Source organism: Camelus bactrianus, chromosome 15 (genome assembly GCF_048773025.1).
Source record: "Camelus bactrianus isolate YW-2024 breed Bactrian camel chromosome 15, ASM4877302v1, whole genome shotgun sequence".
Lineage (NCBI taxonomy): Eukaryota > Metazoa > Chordata > Mammalia > Artiodactyla > Camelidae > Camelus > Camelus bactrianus.
In genome coordinates this window covers 15,380,444-15,396,110 of record NC_133553.1, presented here as the reverse complement: position 1 = coordinate 15,396,110, position 15,667 = coordinate 15,380,444, and the positions used below count along the sequence as shown (strand labels likewise).

The 15,667-nt window shown below is 50.3% G+C and overlaps 1 long non-coding RNA gene across 1 annotated transcript in view; it reads right to left on the bottom strand.

Moving 5' to 3' along the window:
* Positions 1-2,171: 2,171 nt before the first annotated feature.
* LOC141573451 (uncharacterized) overlaps positions 2,172-15,667 on the bottom strand; it is a 72,976-nt gene continuing 59,480 nt past the window's right edge. The window contains exons 4-5 of the long non-coding RNA XR_012499167.1: positions 4,867-15,604; positions 2,172-2,932 (exon numbers count right to left, since the gene is read on the bottom strand). This is a non-coding gene — a long non-coding RNA (uncharacterized LOC141573451). The remainder of the gene's footprint in view (positions 2,933-4,866; positions 15,605-15,667) is intronic.

Below are 15,667 nucleotides of genomic sequence, written 5' to 3'. Positions count from 1 at the left end.
GTGAGAACCGTTTAATAAGACTTCATCACGTGAGTGTTAGAGCAGGCAGGTAGCTAGGTATGAGCAGAGGAACGGGCCACAGGCCAAATGGAAGGGGGCCGTGCATCTTGGATCTCGTGAGCAACGGGGATCCCTGGGCAGACAGAGAAAAGCAGGAACCTCTGGACTGATAGGAAATCACACCTTTTGGGGTGACAAGTGTCCTGGAGGCCGACAAAGAAAGCTGGGAAAAGGCAGGAATCTCCAGGGTCTGAATGTAACCTTTTGCTCGTTACACCCTCATTACAATAAATTAGCCTTGCAGATTAGAAGTTCCCATCATGCACCGAGGTCATGACACTTCTGATCCAGACTAAATAAGGACAAAAATCCCTCCTCCACTCAGGAAGGAGGAGCTGGGATGGAAATCAGGGTTATGATCCCAAACTGCTCCCCCCCCCCCAATGAATATCCTGCCCATTCACTGTCACACCCTATGTAACCAGCCTGCCAAAGAACTCAGGGCAGCTGCTCACCTCAGGCTGCCCGCTCTCCCCCGAGAGTGTCCTATCACTTAACAAATCCTCACTTTGTTTTCTTGCCCTCCATGTTTCCTCTCTGAATTCTTTCTGCAATGAGACAAGAACTTAATCGCCAGCAACACTGAACAACACACCCTCCAGAAGTTGCTATATTAAAGCCTCAACCCCAGCATCCCTGGTTCCTGCATGGGGACGGCTGTAGGAGACAGAGACACACTACAGCGCAGGGCCTTCCTAAAACCAGCTTCCTGAAGGCATGAACGTGCTGTGAGAGAAGACACCGAGGGCTGGGAAGTACCTGCATCTTAGCTCTGGGCCTGAAGGGGCAGGATCTGGCCCATGAATCAGGTTTCCTAGCTCCTTGTTAGTCTCCCTCCTGACTCGGCCCGTCTGCGCGCTGGCTGACGCTTGCTTGGTCATTGCTTTCTTCCTGTGTGTCTGACGGCTTCAGATGGAAGATCGGAAAACCAGGTCCACCGACACCAACACAAGTGGAATCTCAGGATCGACGAAACAGGTGTCACATGCCCAACACTGGCATTTTCCCTATTTGATTGAATCACCTGTCACTTCACCCAGTAGATGTCATTATTTTAATAAACTGAGATTTATGGTATTCATAATCTTTTTCTTGAATTCATAGAAAATTATTGAAAAGTAACACAGCATAGCTCATCCTTTTCTTTAAAATATAAATATTCAATGTTTATATCCTTCAAACGAAGGGGAATGCTCTCAGAGCTTACAATGAATGTTGCTACTTCCCACATCGTATTATGTATACACGGGCTGAGGAACTGAGAGACTTCTCTACAATAAAGACCGTGGCCGACTGCAGAGACTGAGTCACGAGTTTCCATAACCATCGTTTCAAATATTTGCATATTTAACCTGTTCAGAAGTTACTGACGTGTTTGCCTTTTATTCTTATGGAAAACTGATCTGGAAGCGTGGCAGCAAGGCTGCACTTCTCCACTGAGATTATCTCAGGCTGAGGTGGAAGGACGGGGAGCTTAGAGGCAGGGAGGCCGGCAGTCGCCGCCGGGAATGTTCTGGGCTGACGCCGGGCCCCTGACGCCAGCCTCCCTGCAGCCCCCGGATGCCCGAGTCAGATGCCTGGAGACTCACGCTGGACTTCCACGAGAACCCCAGGCCCCGATCACCCACCCGGTTCACGCTGGCAGTGAAATCACCCTGGACCTGGTCCTCCCTCCAGCCTCACTGCCGGCCCGGCCAGTGGCATCTCCCCCCACCGTGTAGTGGCCTGCTGGGTCTTCTCGCTTTCACTCCTCCCGGGTTGGTCCAGCCGCCCACACAGACCCGGGTCTCTAGAGTCAAATTCACAGATAAATGTGGTCATGCTGCATCCCACCTGGAAGACACCCAGTGACGCTCTGCGGTCCCACCCAGCCAGACTCACGCTCTGCAGGCCCCCCGATCCTCCGTCGGCCAGCCCCAGCCCCGCCTGCTTAGCTCCAGCTTCCCACCCCGCTAGCACCACGAGAGGCCCCTTGCAGGCAGGCTACTCTTTCTTTAATGGGCTCATATTTGGTAACTTTTTAAGTAATTTGAATTTTCCACAAAGAGTTACACAACGGGAATGCCTTTCCCTATTCAAAGGATTACACTGACTGAACTCTGCAGGCACAGGGGACAGACGTAGGACACAGAGGTTTCACTTGACACACAGACGGTCATCTACACACATGGATTCAGGGGCCGGTGATTTATTAAAATCTCATGAAACTTCAACACGTTTTCAGATTATGTGATAACTGGGTCATTAACAGATGAACATACGTTTTAATGCTCACCTGCCACATGGTCTGCACAACTTGCTTTGGACAGAAACCCACTTTCTACCCAATAGGGCTCCTTTCGTTCTCCTCCAGGGTGGGGAACCGTCCCAGATACGCTGGATCTTTGGACACCTGGGAAGTAAGATTGCTGTGTTTTCCTTTAAAAATTCCGATGTGCGTTCTCTATTCAGTCAGCACCAGCGCTTCATTTGTTCCCTCTGCCTGTAGCAATCACGGAGTAATAATTAAAATACTTCGTACAGTGGAAAGGAGAGGCCCTCGGCGCGGTGAGACGTAATCCGTTGTTGATAAATGGTTCCGCCAGCCTCTCTCCATGCGGGTGGAGAGCCAGCACATAAAACTGAATGACAATTGTTTTATTAAAACCGAGAATCATTTTGATGGAAGACGGAAGCCACACTCGCAGATTTAGACCACGCATCTAAAGTTTTCACGTGAGGAGTGACCCAGTAACTGTCCAGAAGCCACCAGGGGGCAGCTGCACTCTGAGGTCTGGGCTGCCATCTGGGGGTCACACGGCCACCGCGGGGGCTGCTTGTTTCCCGGGTCTGAATGGATGTCTCAGTGGGTGTTCAGTGGTCAGCGCGGTGCCTGGAACCATTCACTAAACGTTAGCAACTGTATACCCAACTTCTCTTCCTATTTCATGTGGAAGGAAAACACACTTTCACAAATCACAGAGCCTCCGGCTGCTCAGTCTGCGAGTTGGCCAGGGGGATTGAGGGCCGTTCTCTTCTCTCGAATATGTGAGCTATGACCTCGCTTTTGCCACAGCTATTTCTATGTGAAGCGGCTTTTGGCCTGAAAGTACTTAAATAATCATTTCATCTGCCATATGTAGATAAAGATGTTGGATCCACCCAAAATTTTTAATCCTGTGATTGTTTCCAGACACACTTTGAGTGACATTTATTATTCCACATAATAAGCAAAGCAGACCCCATTTAGGGCCAGAGATGCCTCCTGAGAGGTTTCTGATGCTGTCAGAGCCGCAGCCTCTGAGCTGCCCCATGTGGATTTACAGTTATAAATGGACCCTGGGGACTGGGGCAGCCAGTTGGTGCTGAGGAAGCTACATAGACTTGACAGAGCAATTTTAAAATATGAATTAATTCCTATGAGAAGCAGCTTGGATGTGGGGAAAATAATAGGCATTATTTTTGTTAGGGAAAAAAAGAGAGCTGTCAGGGTTAAACAAAAAGGAGGCATTTTCTCCTGTGCTTCCTGAGTTCCTGAATACAGTGACCAGTGACAACCCTCGTGCGACGCCCACGTGTGCCCATTTCCCTGGTGTGCATGAAGCACCACCACAGGTAACGTCAGTGCACAGCCCTGGTGACACCTGGTCCCTAAAACCCTCCTGGAAGTGAGTACGGCTTGAAGGCATCGAAGGTCCCGCAGCAGGAAAGCATGAAGCCAGGACTGGAATCCTGAATGCTGGATCCTGGGTCCTTGCTCCTCTGTCACCCACCTCACCAAATAGAGACAGCCAACAAAAACATGTGCAGATCTTTCCACTAAATCGAATTATACTTTTATATTGATTTTTTATATCAAAGACAATTTATCTGAGTCAGTGGTTGATCTGCAATCAGCACTGAGGCCGCTGTTTCAGCCGTCACCCCTTCTGTCTCCCAGCCCCGTCTGTAAGCACTTGGGGTCTGTGAGTAAAGGGAACAATAAAAAGATAGAGTTTAAAGAACCATCTCAAGTCCAGCTTGTCTCTTTCATTCATCTTTATCAGGGTTTCTTAAATAAGGACATACCTATAATTAATATGATCGATAAGATAATTAATTATAATGTGCAGCAATTAATAATTAAATATAATTAATTACATGTTAATATGACATACATTAACACAGTCGAAATTAGGCTGTATAATATTGTATATTAAAGGCATGTATAGTACCAAGACATATAACATACTGTATATTCATACACAATTATTAATTATGTAATACATACGGGATATTAATGCCTTATGCAACGTGAATACAGAGCTTGCAGTAGGATACTATCAATATTATATTAAATAATGAATAGTTACTTACAATAATACATTAGGGCTTAAAATAAATATTAATATGTATTTAATATTTAATTTATTTAATAATAATACGGACAACCATCAGTGCGGCACTTTCTTTTATAAGTCAGGGGGAACGTCCCCATTTATTTCACACAGTCTCTCAGCATCCTTGCGCGTTACTGGCCGGGGATGGGAATAATTACGGGGGTGAAACTGAAGTGCAGACGTTTCTCGAACAACGAGGCAGAGAGTTCCGCGCGGGGAGCCCGGGGCGGGGCTGGCGGACAAAGCCGACCTCGCACCCGGGCCGCGCGCGGAGCAGGACGGCCCGTGCGCATGCGCGGAGCGGCCCGGCCCGCCTGCCGGGAGTGGGGCGACCCCGCCGTCCGCCCCCGAGCCCCGATTGCTAGGCCTCGCCAGCCCTGAACGCCTTGCTTTTTATAATCCACCGGAGCGTCTCAGTAGCGCCCTCTCCCCGCCCCGCCACAGGCACCTGAGACTGAGTAGCTTTTCGTTTGCTTTCCCAGTGCAAGTGCCCGCAGCGGCTGCCTCCACGGTTCCTGTGGACGAAGAGAGCTTGCACAGGAGCTATTTTTCCCTCTGGCTGGTTAAAATCTGCTGCAATAGTGCAAATCAGATGTCAACGATGTCTTTAAACAGCAGCATTCAACGAACACCAAAACAAATCAATAAAACCAGGGAAAACAGGACTTTACTGGCAGGCTCACCTCGAACCTGCTAGAAGGAAAGCCTCATTTCTCATCGTGAACAGCTGGAACACTTTAGAAGGGGAAGTACTCACTTTCGTGCGGCTCCTGGCGTCACTGAGATACTAGGTGCCGGGGCTTGGGGGGAAGCAGAATGAAGTACCTGCTTGTCGCGTCAAAGTCTGCGTGTGGGGGCAGGTCTGATCCCACGGTGACACGTATGCCCAACACACTTGTTTAGAATCGCTTTTTATAATTTCAGATTGATGGGTTTAGTTATTCAGAAGAAAAAAATCTATATGTAGAAACTAAGAAGAGCAGAAAACCCAAGTAGTTTAAACCTAGAAACAGATTTTCAGATGAATCGACACTCCAGGTGATAATGAGATGTGTATCCTTAGAAATATACATAGGAGTATGTTTTTTAAATATATATCAAATGAATTCACATGAATTCAGGTGTATATATTTATGTATGTACACAACGTACAGTTATAAAATCAGCTCCCAGAGCTTATGTTTGAGCCATTCCCTATTAAACACGTCCAAAAGCCCTTTTAGACATCTCTTACCTGAATATCTGTTTTATCTTCTTAAAAATCCTTAAAAGGTATTTATTAATAAAAATCAACAAATGTTTCCTTTATTTTCTCACCCTCTTGGGAGATTAGGGACGAGTATTAACGTGCTGCAGCTCTGATGAATGGCCAAGGACCACAGCCCACGTCTTGGAATCACAGGGACCTGGGGTCGATGGCAACCTGTCTTCGCCAGTTACTTCTTCTGTGGGTTTAGACACATAAGACCACTTTCCTGAACCCCAATTTTTCCACCAGGAACCCTGTGAGCATAACCTGTCTGTCTCCAAATTTCACCTTTTTATAAGGACACCAATCATATTGGATTAGGATCAACTTTAATGGTCTCAGTTTGACTTGATTTTTCTATAAAGACCTTATCTCTAAAGAGAGTCACATTCTGAGGTCCTGGCAGTTAGGTCTCCAACATGTGGATTTGGGGGGACACAGCACAACCCATAACATATGCATACATAATAAAATTATTTAAAAATCGTGACTGGATGATAAACACAGTGAAGAGGTGGCTCCTGGGTCAGCAGGAGAATGGGACAGGGTAGAGGACAGAGAACAAGGCAACCCCTGGACCTCAGACAAGGTGACGGGTTCACAGGCATTCATCACAGTGCAGTGTCTTGTAACTTACACGTGACAGGTTTATTCGTTTGTGTACACACATCAGGTATATATTTTAAAAGATGACAGAGAGAATACAGGAGAGAGTAAGAGAGTGATTTGCACTCTTTCAGCAAACAAGGGAATTAGAGTCCTGCCAGCATGAGCAGAACCGCCCTCCAGTCCAAACCCTGCAGGACAGGCACCAGCCCTTTATAAAAGCTGACAACTCAAGGTCAGCAGCCTTAGCGTCTCCTCTGTGCAACACCTCCCTTCCTCTAACTGTCTCTTCATAACTGCGGTGGTCTCTGCTCCCCTAAGGCGCATACCCTGTCCCTGACGTAAAGGTCCACAAGGGCACCGCCCACCACGCTTCTCCAGCAGTTCCCTCCTGAAAAGGAAGCAGATACCAGCGGTGGAACCTGCTTTCTTGACCAAAAGTCTCGTGGCTGCTTCTAACACTCAGCTTCCCTGTCCGTTACCATAGGAAACCCCGGGAGTCCGGAGGGCGCAGCTCCCCTCTGTGAAGCCTTGACTCCAGACTGGAGACCCTGAGGACCAGTGAAAGCTCCCCAACCTAAAACCCTCTCCAGATTACCATCTACTTCTCTGGGACAATACACAGAAAGGTAAAATAATTGCTTAAATTTTACTCAGCCTCTAAGGCAAATATTTTACCCATACTTTAAAATTTTTATAGTCAAGACCTAACCATATAACAAGTATTTTTCCCCAAAAATGGCAAAGATGTGACATAAGTGTCTTAAGAGCAGAAATCTCCTGTTTCATCTTACTCGTTGGACATCGCATTCTTTCAGTCAATAATAATCACTGAAGAAGAATATGCTTATATAGTCCCCAGGCTTTTGAGGAAATGAATCTGCCCCTCTGCCTAAGAGCGGTTTTATTGTATTGCTTAAAATAGGGAACCTCAGCGCAGAACGACAGGGTTAAAAGCAAGCCAAGCCACTTGCCTTGAGGACGCCAGCTATCAGAGGCCACACGCACAGCGTCAGGCAGAGTAACCAGCAAGGAACCACGCCCCTGGCCTTCACAGAAGAGGAGGAGGTGAGCAGGAGTCCGCCCGGGAAGCGCAGCCGGCCCCGAGAGGCCCCTCATTATCCCGTGCGTGGCCGTGGCTGCTGCCCACAGCGTGGCGACGGAGAGCGCGCGATGCTGTGTTACGTCCGTACTATTTCTGTGAATACTCCAAAACGTTTCAAGAAGTCTTGTCATTCCACAAATTTGGAACTGGGTCATTTAATCCTAATAAAAATGCTGGGAAATAAATTTTAGAATCTTCTTTACACATCAAGGAAACTCCAGGGTAAGCGAATTTTCCTTAGATCACAACAAATAAAGGACCAAACTCAGGTCCCCTGCACCTAAGGCATGGCTGTTTCCACCTGCAGCATGGCCTCCAGTCAGGTGGATAGGGAGGGAGATGGATGGATGGACGGACAGACGGACAGGACAGGCAGATGACAGGTAGCCCGTGCTATAGTTTGTCTGTGGGCGCTGGCTTCTACTTCTGTCCCATTCTGTGCTCCCTGCCCTCAGGTCATAGAGCCTAGAAGGCTAAAAGCAGCGTTTCCCAGACTTCTTGCAGCTGAATTTCAGATGTGGCTTAGTTTCTGCCAGGGAAATGCACGCAGACAAGACGTTTTAAGTGGAGGGGGACGGAGAGCGCCTTTCCCGCGGTGGTGATGTGAGTGCTGAGTCTGGGCAGCTCTGGGCCCTGTGTCTTGCTCTTTGGTCATCGGTTTCTCAGGCAGGTGCTGTGGTGGCCGCAGCTTCCTAACCGTGGCAGCTGCTGTGCAGGGGGACCAGGAAGGCCGGCTGACCGCACAGGCTCGGCTCACTGACCTTGAATGTGCCTCAGTAGTGTTTCAAAGGCGGGAAATCCCGGAAGGGAACGGACGGGGCAAGAGGGCTGGATTAGACACCGGTCGTGGCAGACAGAAGTTCGAGAGGATCAAGGGTTGCCAGAAGAGACAGCAGTGCCCCGAGCACATGAGTTAGTGACTGTGTTGAGTCAGCTTGCCCGCCACCTAATCTTGGGAAACGTGGCCCTGAAGGAGCTGGAGTGAAGTGATCTGAACTGGGAGGGTGTGCTTGCTTGTCATGGTTTTGTACAGTTTAGCTATTTGTCAAATCAGAGTTCATTTTTTCCAGTTGTTGTTTCTGCGTTATTTTTGTGACTTTGGGGTTGCAGCTCTGGTAAGTTTGATCCTGAAGCTAAACGCCCAGCGCCCCGACTTCCTCTCCTCTCGGGCAGCTGCCAGACACCCTCCACACGCGGAAGAGGCAGGAGAGTGTGCGCGACGGAACAGTTCCCGGAGAACAATCCTAGTCATCTGCCTGGTAGTTACAGGGTTTACGAATTGCTTCCACAAGTGTCATCTCATTAGATCCTGGGAGACACACCACAAAGGAAATGCATTCCTCTTTGGCAAATACAGCCACTAAATCTGAACTGTGAGTCAGTTTCGTCTCCAGCTCCATAAAAACAGAAGGGAGGAGTGAGACTAGAACATCCATCTTCTAACAGCCTTCCTGTTACACCTGCTTGTCGCTCAGTCCACTTAGCAACTTGCTTCGTTACAGGTTCCCGGGACATGGCAACCAGCTCAGGATAGAGACAGAGCATCAGGCAAATGGTGAGAGCTGGAAACCTGGAGCGCAGACGAGGCCACGAGAGAACCGGGAACTGAACAGCGGGGTGTTCGCTCAGCCCACATCCTGCCCGCTGCCTCCTCAAGGCCTAGAGCAGCTTTTACTGATGGGTGTGCAAATGTGCTTTTCAGAGTGAGAAACGCACACTTCAGTTTACTAGAGAATTAATACAGCCACATGGGTTGCTAATTTTCACTGTTTCCAGGGAACCTCAGTATCAAACTCTACAGAACATAATTTAATTTTCTTTGATGATGCAAAAGGCATTTCTTGGTCTTGGAGGCCCCTGGGTCATTGCTGTGAGCATCAGTTGTGACAGCAATGAGAGTCTATGGTTGTGCTGACCGATGTCAGGATCTCCGTTTCGGAGAGGTCGCCCAGCGCTGACGGAGCGGCGAGCTGCCCGGCTGAGATGCTCACGACTCAGTGGCACTCGGCCCAGTATTAGCGCACTGCCTTTGCCCCATCACGTACTAAATGGCACCAGCTTTTCTTCAACCCAGTTGGAGGGGCTCAGTGTCAGATCTAAGGCCATCATCTTTCTCTATCATCTGACACTCTCCCCCCAGGTTCTTCGGGGCACACACATGCCACTGTCCCTTGCTCTCTCCAGAATTCTGCCAGCCCACCCTAAGCACCGTCTTTCATGAAATGAAACCACTGGACTGTGGTGTGCCCTCCCCTGGAAGCTGTGACAGATGTGCTGCTTTGGTTAATCAGAGCTGAGCTGGAGACTCACAGCAGAGGGGCCAGGACTGCTGCGGATCCTGACGGCAGAGGGATGTGTGTTGTGAGAATCTGCCCCACCCAGGCTGCTGGAAATGTAGCAAGGATTTGGAATCCAGTTAATCAACACACATGCTTAAAACGCGGTGTGTTTACTGCTGGGTCCCCATGTGTTTGGGAGTTAAGATGACACTGAACTGCTAAGCATGGCAGTTTCATTTCAGGAGGCTGATCGAAGGGTGGCTGCACTGGCGGAGAGGGGTGTGTCCAGTTAAAACACAATAAGCAGAGACCACTGTCTTTCAGCTTCCGCGGCACCCTGGCTGCTCCAGTGTGGCCAGGAGGACAGCGGTGGCAGCACTGCATCCTAGAAAAGCCAGATCTACCCCCAGACCCACTGAAGCAGCCTGCATTTTAACAAGATCTGGGCGATGTGTGCGCACAGGAGCATTTAGGAAGCACCTGCTCCAAGCTCCACGGCCCTGACTGCTCTGTCCTCTTCTGAAAGCCACCGCACCATGGCCACATGTCTGGGACACTCAGAGCCACAGAACCAAGGTTGAGGCCACGTGTGTCCTGACTGGTCCTCATTCTGGTCCAGGGCGCTCACTTCCCAGGTGAGGAAACCAGGCCGAGTTGCTTGGTCGAGGTCCCAGAGTGGGGACCCGGGAGGGAGGTGCCTCACAGCCTGACTCTAGTTCACAGGGCTCGCTCCACAGTGGACGAGTGCAGGAGGGTGTGAGAAGTTACCATCAGGAGGCAAGAAGGCAGCAGGAGTCTCAGACATTCCAGTGCAGCCTCCGTGCTTCGTGACGAGGAGCAGAACCTCTGAGCTGCAAGGAATCCCAGGACCCGAGGCAGAGGCAGGGCCCAGGTGGGCACGCACAGCTCCCCACCTACTCCGTGACTTCCCAGGCAACAAGCCCTCCCGCCAAGTCTTCTGGCTGAGACGGGAGCCCAGGTCAGCGGATGACGTGCCAGGTCTCCATCCCCGCAGCCCGAGACGCAGGCCCCTGGGAGCAGACATCAGTCACTGCCGGCTCCTGGTCAGAGGCCCCGAAAACGCTCCCGCTCTGGGCCGCAAAATTCCTCCGACAGCACCCTCCAGGTTTTGCATTTTTCCTACCTTTTGAGACCTTAGAAAAACTATTTCTTCCTTCAATTACCACAATAATGACCCCTGTTCCCCACCCCTGCCTCTCAGTCCCGCTGCCGGATTAACTTGATAAAACACACACTCAGTAGAGAAGGAGAAAGACTTCAGAACCCAGGCCCTGCCTGTTCCCATGAAAATCTCCATGAATGCCTCCCTGTTACAGGCCGCACAAAAGCCTTAGTCTCTTCCTGGTCATCAAAGCTATTTATTCACAGTATTTAGGGGTGAGGGGTGAGGCTGGTGCCCTAAATGTTCTGGTTCATTTTAACCAAAAACCTTTTCAAAAAATAAGAACTCAGACTTGCTGTTGACAATGTCTCATTCCAACTTCTCTCCTAACTCACAGGGAAAAGCAGCATTCTAAGTGGGTAGGGGAGGCCACAAAGGCCCCAAAAGAAACCAAGCAGAAGGGCCAGAGAGGAGGAGAGGAAGGCAAGGACGAAGAGGCATCGTAAGGAGGAGAGAATTATTGATTTTGTCAAATGGTTCAAGAGGCCAAATGAACTTAAAACTGAAAGACGCTGCCTTTGTCTGCTAGGGCGGCCAGAATGAAGTGCACAGACGGGGGAGTTTAAACTGCAGAAATTTGTTCTTTTACCTCTGGAGGCTGGATGTCCAAAATCAAGGTGTGGGTGTTACTGAGTCCAAGCTCTTACCCCCTGCCACAGGACAGGACAATAAATCAAGAGACGAGGCGTTGGGGCAAGGAACAGAGACTGTATTTGGAAAGCCAGCAGACTGAGAAGATGGTGGACCAGTGTCCCAAAGAACCATCTTCCCTGAGTTAGAATTAAGTCTTCTTTTATACTAAAAGGAGGGGGGTGTGGCTGGTTGTTGCCACCTTGTTGGTGTCAGAACCCTTTGTTCTTGCAGCTGTGCTCTAGGTCAGGTCATGATGTTCCTGTAAACCTCCAACAAGACAAATGTTACTCTCTGTTCTGCAACTTTTTATCTCTACGTGAATGGAAGTGTTACACCTTTAAAGGTCCGAGCCTGGAGAATCAGCTGCATATCCTGTATATTTCAGGCTACAGGTAACACTCTTAGCTTGTAGCAAAAGCAGTGGATACAAAGGTTAAAACAAAAGAAATGGATCCAGTGTGGAGTCAGATTTGTTCTTCCCCATTACACAGCAAGGCTGCACACCCTGAGACTCTGGGCAGAATCCTTCCTGCCTCTTTCAGCCTCTGGGGTCACTGGCAATCCTTGGTGTTCCTTGGTTGCGGACGTATCACTCCAATCTCTGCCTCATCACCACGTGGCCTCTTCCCTCTGTGTCTGTGTCCAAATTTCCCTCTTCTTTTAAAGACACCAGTCACTGGGTTAGGGCCCACCTGAGTGATCCCATCTGTGAAGACCCTGCTTCTACATAAGGTCCCATGCACAGGTGCTGTGGGTTAAGCCCACAACATGTCCCTTTTGAGGGACACAAGTTAGCCCACAGCAGATGCCCAGCAGATGGTGAGATGAGGTCATGGGGGACCTTCCACAAGGCACTTTATGGCAGAAGCTAGAGAGCGGTGGCTTAAGGAGTGGTAGGCACTTAGGGAAGTCCGGAGGCAGAGGAAGGCTCCCCTTCCAAGAAGCCTGGTTGGAATGGGAAGAAAGAGAGCACCCATGTCAGAGGGAGAATGTGCCTGTTGGCTCGTTTGCTGCACAGAGAGATGGAGGCGTGGTGGTGAGTTGAGGGGAAGGGCCCAGCGGAAATGAGGAGCTGGAGATGCAGAAGAGAAATGTGTGCTGATGGAGATAAGTCTTGACGGAGGCCGGCAAAGAGGAGGGCAGGTTCCACCTGCGGCAGGAGGAGAGATGAATAGATGGGGGCGGGGGGTGACAGAGAGATGCCAGGAGCAAGTGCAACAGGTCTGCTTGTTCAGTCCACAAATGTCACCCAGCCAGAACGATGCCTCCCACCTCCTTCCAGCCACCAGGGCCGTGACAGTGAACAAAACAGAAACCCTTCCCTCCTGCAGCTTATGTTCTGCTGATGGGGGGGGGGGTGAGGCGGGGATAGGAAAGAGGTGGGTGAAGACAGGTAGGTTTCAAAATAAAATAGCCTATAGTAAGTTAGAAGGTGAAATATGACATGAAAAGTAAATAAGCAGGGTAAGATGATGTGGGTGAGTGGAAGATACAACTTTGGAAAATGTGGTCTGGATGGGACTTTCTAGGCAGGTGCCAAGTCTTGCAGGGAGTGAGGCTGTGCTCCGGACGGTTCTGCGAACCTGCAGCTGCTGGAGGAGGCGTCATTCTGGGCGAAGAGACACTGTACTGATCTATTTGTGTGTGTGGTGAAGGCACCCTCACTGCTTCGTTCCTGGTACCTCGGGCTCCTTGACCTGGAGTGTCATCCCTCCTTAAACCCCGTTCACCTAACCAGCTCCTCATCTTCCTTCAAGACTCAGAAGGACCATCAGGTCTCCCAGGAAGCCTTCCCATCCCGTCTCAGGTGGGTCAGCGGCAGGGGCCTCCGGTGCCCTACTCAGCACTCACTCCCAACTCCTCACATGTCACATCACACCCTCTTGGATTGGGTGACTCTCCAGGCCAAGGGGGGCATCTGACAGCATCCACATCATCTGCACCAGGATCAGTGTGACAAATAGTTGGGGCTGGGATTCCACAGCTAACTGCTGGATAAACGGGTAAGTGAGAAGGCACAGGAGAGGGAGGGAGGGGGAGAGGGAAGCAGGGAGGGAAACTTTGAGAGAAGGCGTCTGTCAGCTGTGGGTAAGCCATGAACCATGGGAAGGAAGCAGAACAGCGGACCAGGTGTCATGAACCAATCTTCCCGGCTCACGTCACCCCAACCCACACGCTGCAGATTGGCATGTCTTTCCAGATCATACCTCTGATACTTTTTGTCTCCTGCTCAAAGATCTTCAGCAGCTCCCACTTATCTCCAGGGCGAATTAAAAGCCCAAAAGCAAGACTTCTGTAATTGGCCGAAGCTCACCTCCGATTACTCCTCTGGCTCAGGTCACAGTGGGGCCTTGACGATCTCACCGCCCACGGCGGGGACTCTGCTCACTCCTCCTGGAATGCCCCCTACGCCCAGCACTGAAATCCCAGCCCTTCTCACGGCTAAGTGCATGTAACTGCCGCTTCGTAAGTCTCGGGGAGCCTGTCCTCCCTCCCAGCCTCAGCCCACGTTTCTCTGACCTTGTCTTGGCCCCTGTCTGACTCAAACGCAGGCTGCACACCACTGATCAATCACAAAATCCAGGGCAATGAGCTCACTTCCTCGTCTTTATTCTTCTTCACGGCTCAGCATACTAACAGATATTTAATACGCACTTTGTACATGAATGAATGAGCCAGTGTGGTTCGAGGGAGACAGGCTGGTGGATCATGGAGACAGCACAGAATCAGGCTTCGGAAGACATGGGTTATAGCTCTTCCTTCCTCGGACAATCACTCAGTCAGCTCTAGGACGCGGCCCCTCGTGTCTAACACGTAGCCTCTGTAACGCATGTTCTCTAAGGTTCTGCTCCTCTAAAGTTTTCTAATTCACACGCAGCAAAAACTCTAAATAATGAAAAGTGGGTCCTATAGTCCACTGACATTTCACAACATCCTATTTCAGCAATTCTTTTACAAGGAGGGTTGAATCACTCTGAGTTACAGGAAGAAAGAGAGTGAGTGCATGGACGTGTGACATCTATGCGGGCAGGGAATCTCCGAGGCGCATGCCAGCTCCAGGACTGGTACGTCCTGATCCTCGGAATCGTAAGGACGAGAGTTCCCAGGCACAGAATCGCCCGACGCACGGGGAGCAGCGGCGTCCACATTCTGGGGGAGAAAAACGTGCATCCCGACGCTCCGTTTATCACAAGGCGGCCTGCAACCCGGGGCTGTCCCTCACTCGGGGGAGGGATGTTGAGGGTGTGCGCTTCTGCTCCCTCTGTGGGGCACCGAAAACGCGGGCTCGGCCACCCCGGAAGCCACAGAGGCCGAGGCTGCCAGTCAGGAGCCGGAAGACACTGAGATCAGGCGGGGGCGCAGGGAGCTGCGGCGGCATGATGACCTGGCTGCAGAGGGGGCGCTGCCCCGCCCCAGCCCGCGCGCTCCAGGAGCTGCCACCCGCTCAGGACGAATGAGGGGCTGAGGTGGAAGGTGTGACGTGTTCTGGGAGCCTAATGAGCAGAGGATCAAACATCAGAGGAGTCTGGTCTCTTGTTCAGGAGGTAGCTGCTAGCGCAGGGTTACTGCTGCACAGGCAAAGGAGAGAAAATAAATCCACGCATGCTGTCAGCCTGGAGACAGGCTCCATGTTCCATGAAGGGCGGAAATAGGCTCCCTGGGGAAATTAAACCAGCCATTTGGGTGCATCTTCAGGAGAACATGCAATTAAAATTGCATTTTTTTAAAGTGATGTTTCCATCTCTGCGCTCTGTAGCTGGCAGCTGGCAGCTGGCAAGCCCCCTGGAGGCAGACACCTCCTGGCAGGCGGATCCCAGCCTGCGGGTGGAGGGCGCAGGGCCCGTGGAGTTTTCCCTCCGCCAAGACCCTCGGCTTGAAAAATAAGCAAAAGTGATCACGTCCCCACATTAAAGGACAACAATGTGCAAACTTTCATTTTCCCAGGATGGAGATCAGTTGGAACTATTGAAAATAAACATTCCGATGTCCTGAGATACTATCTAAAGATTTGCATCCTGAGGAAGTTGAAGAGAATAGTAATTGCAGTGAATGCCCCCATTCACCCAGTCTTAAAGTTGGCAGTTAAGTGACAAAAGCCCAGGAATTCAGATATGATTAAAATCTTGATGGCTGTCAGAACAGAAGACGAAATATGAATAAGGATAAAAATGGAACTACTTCTGCTTTGTCTGA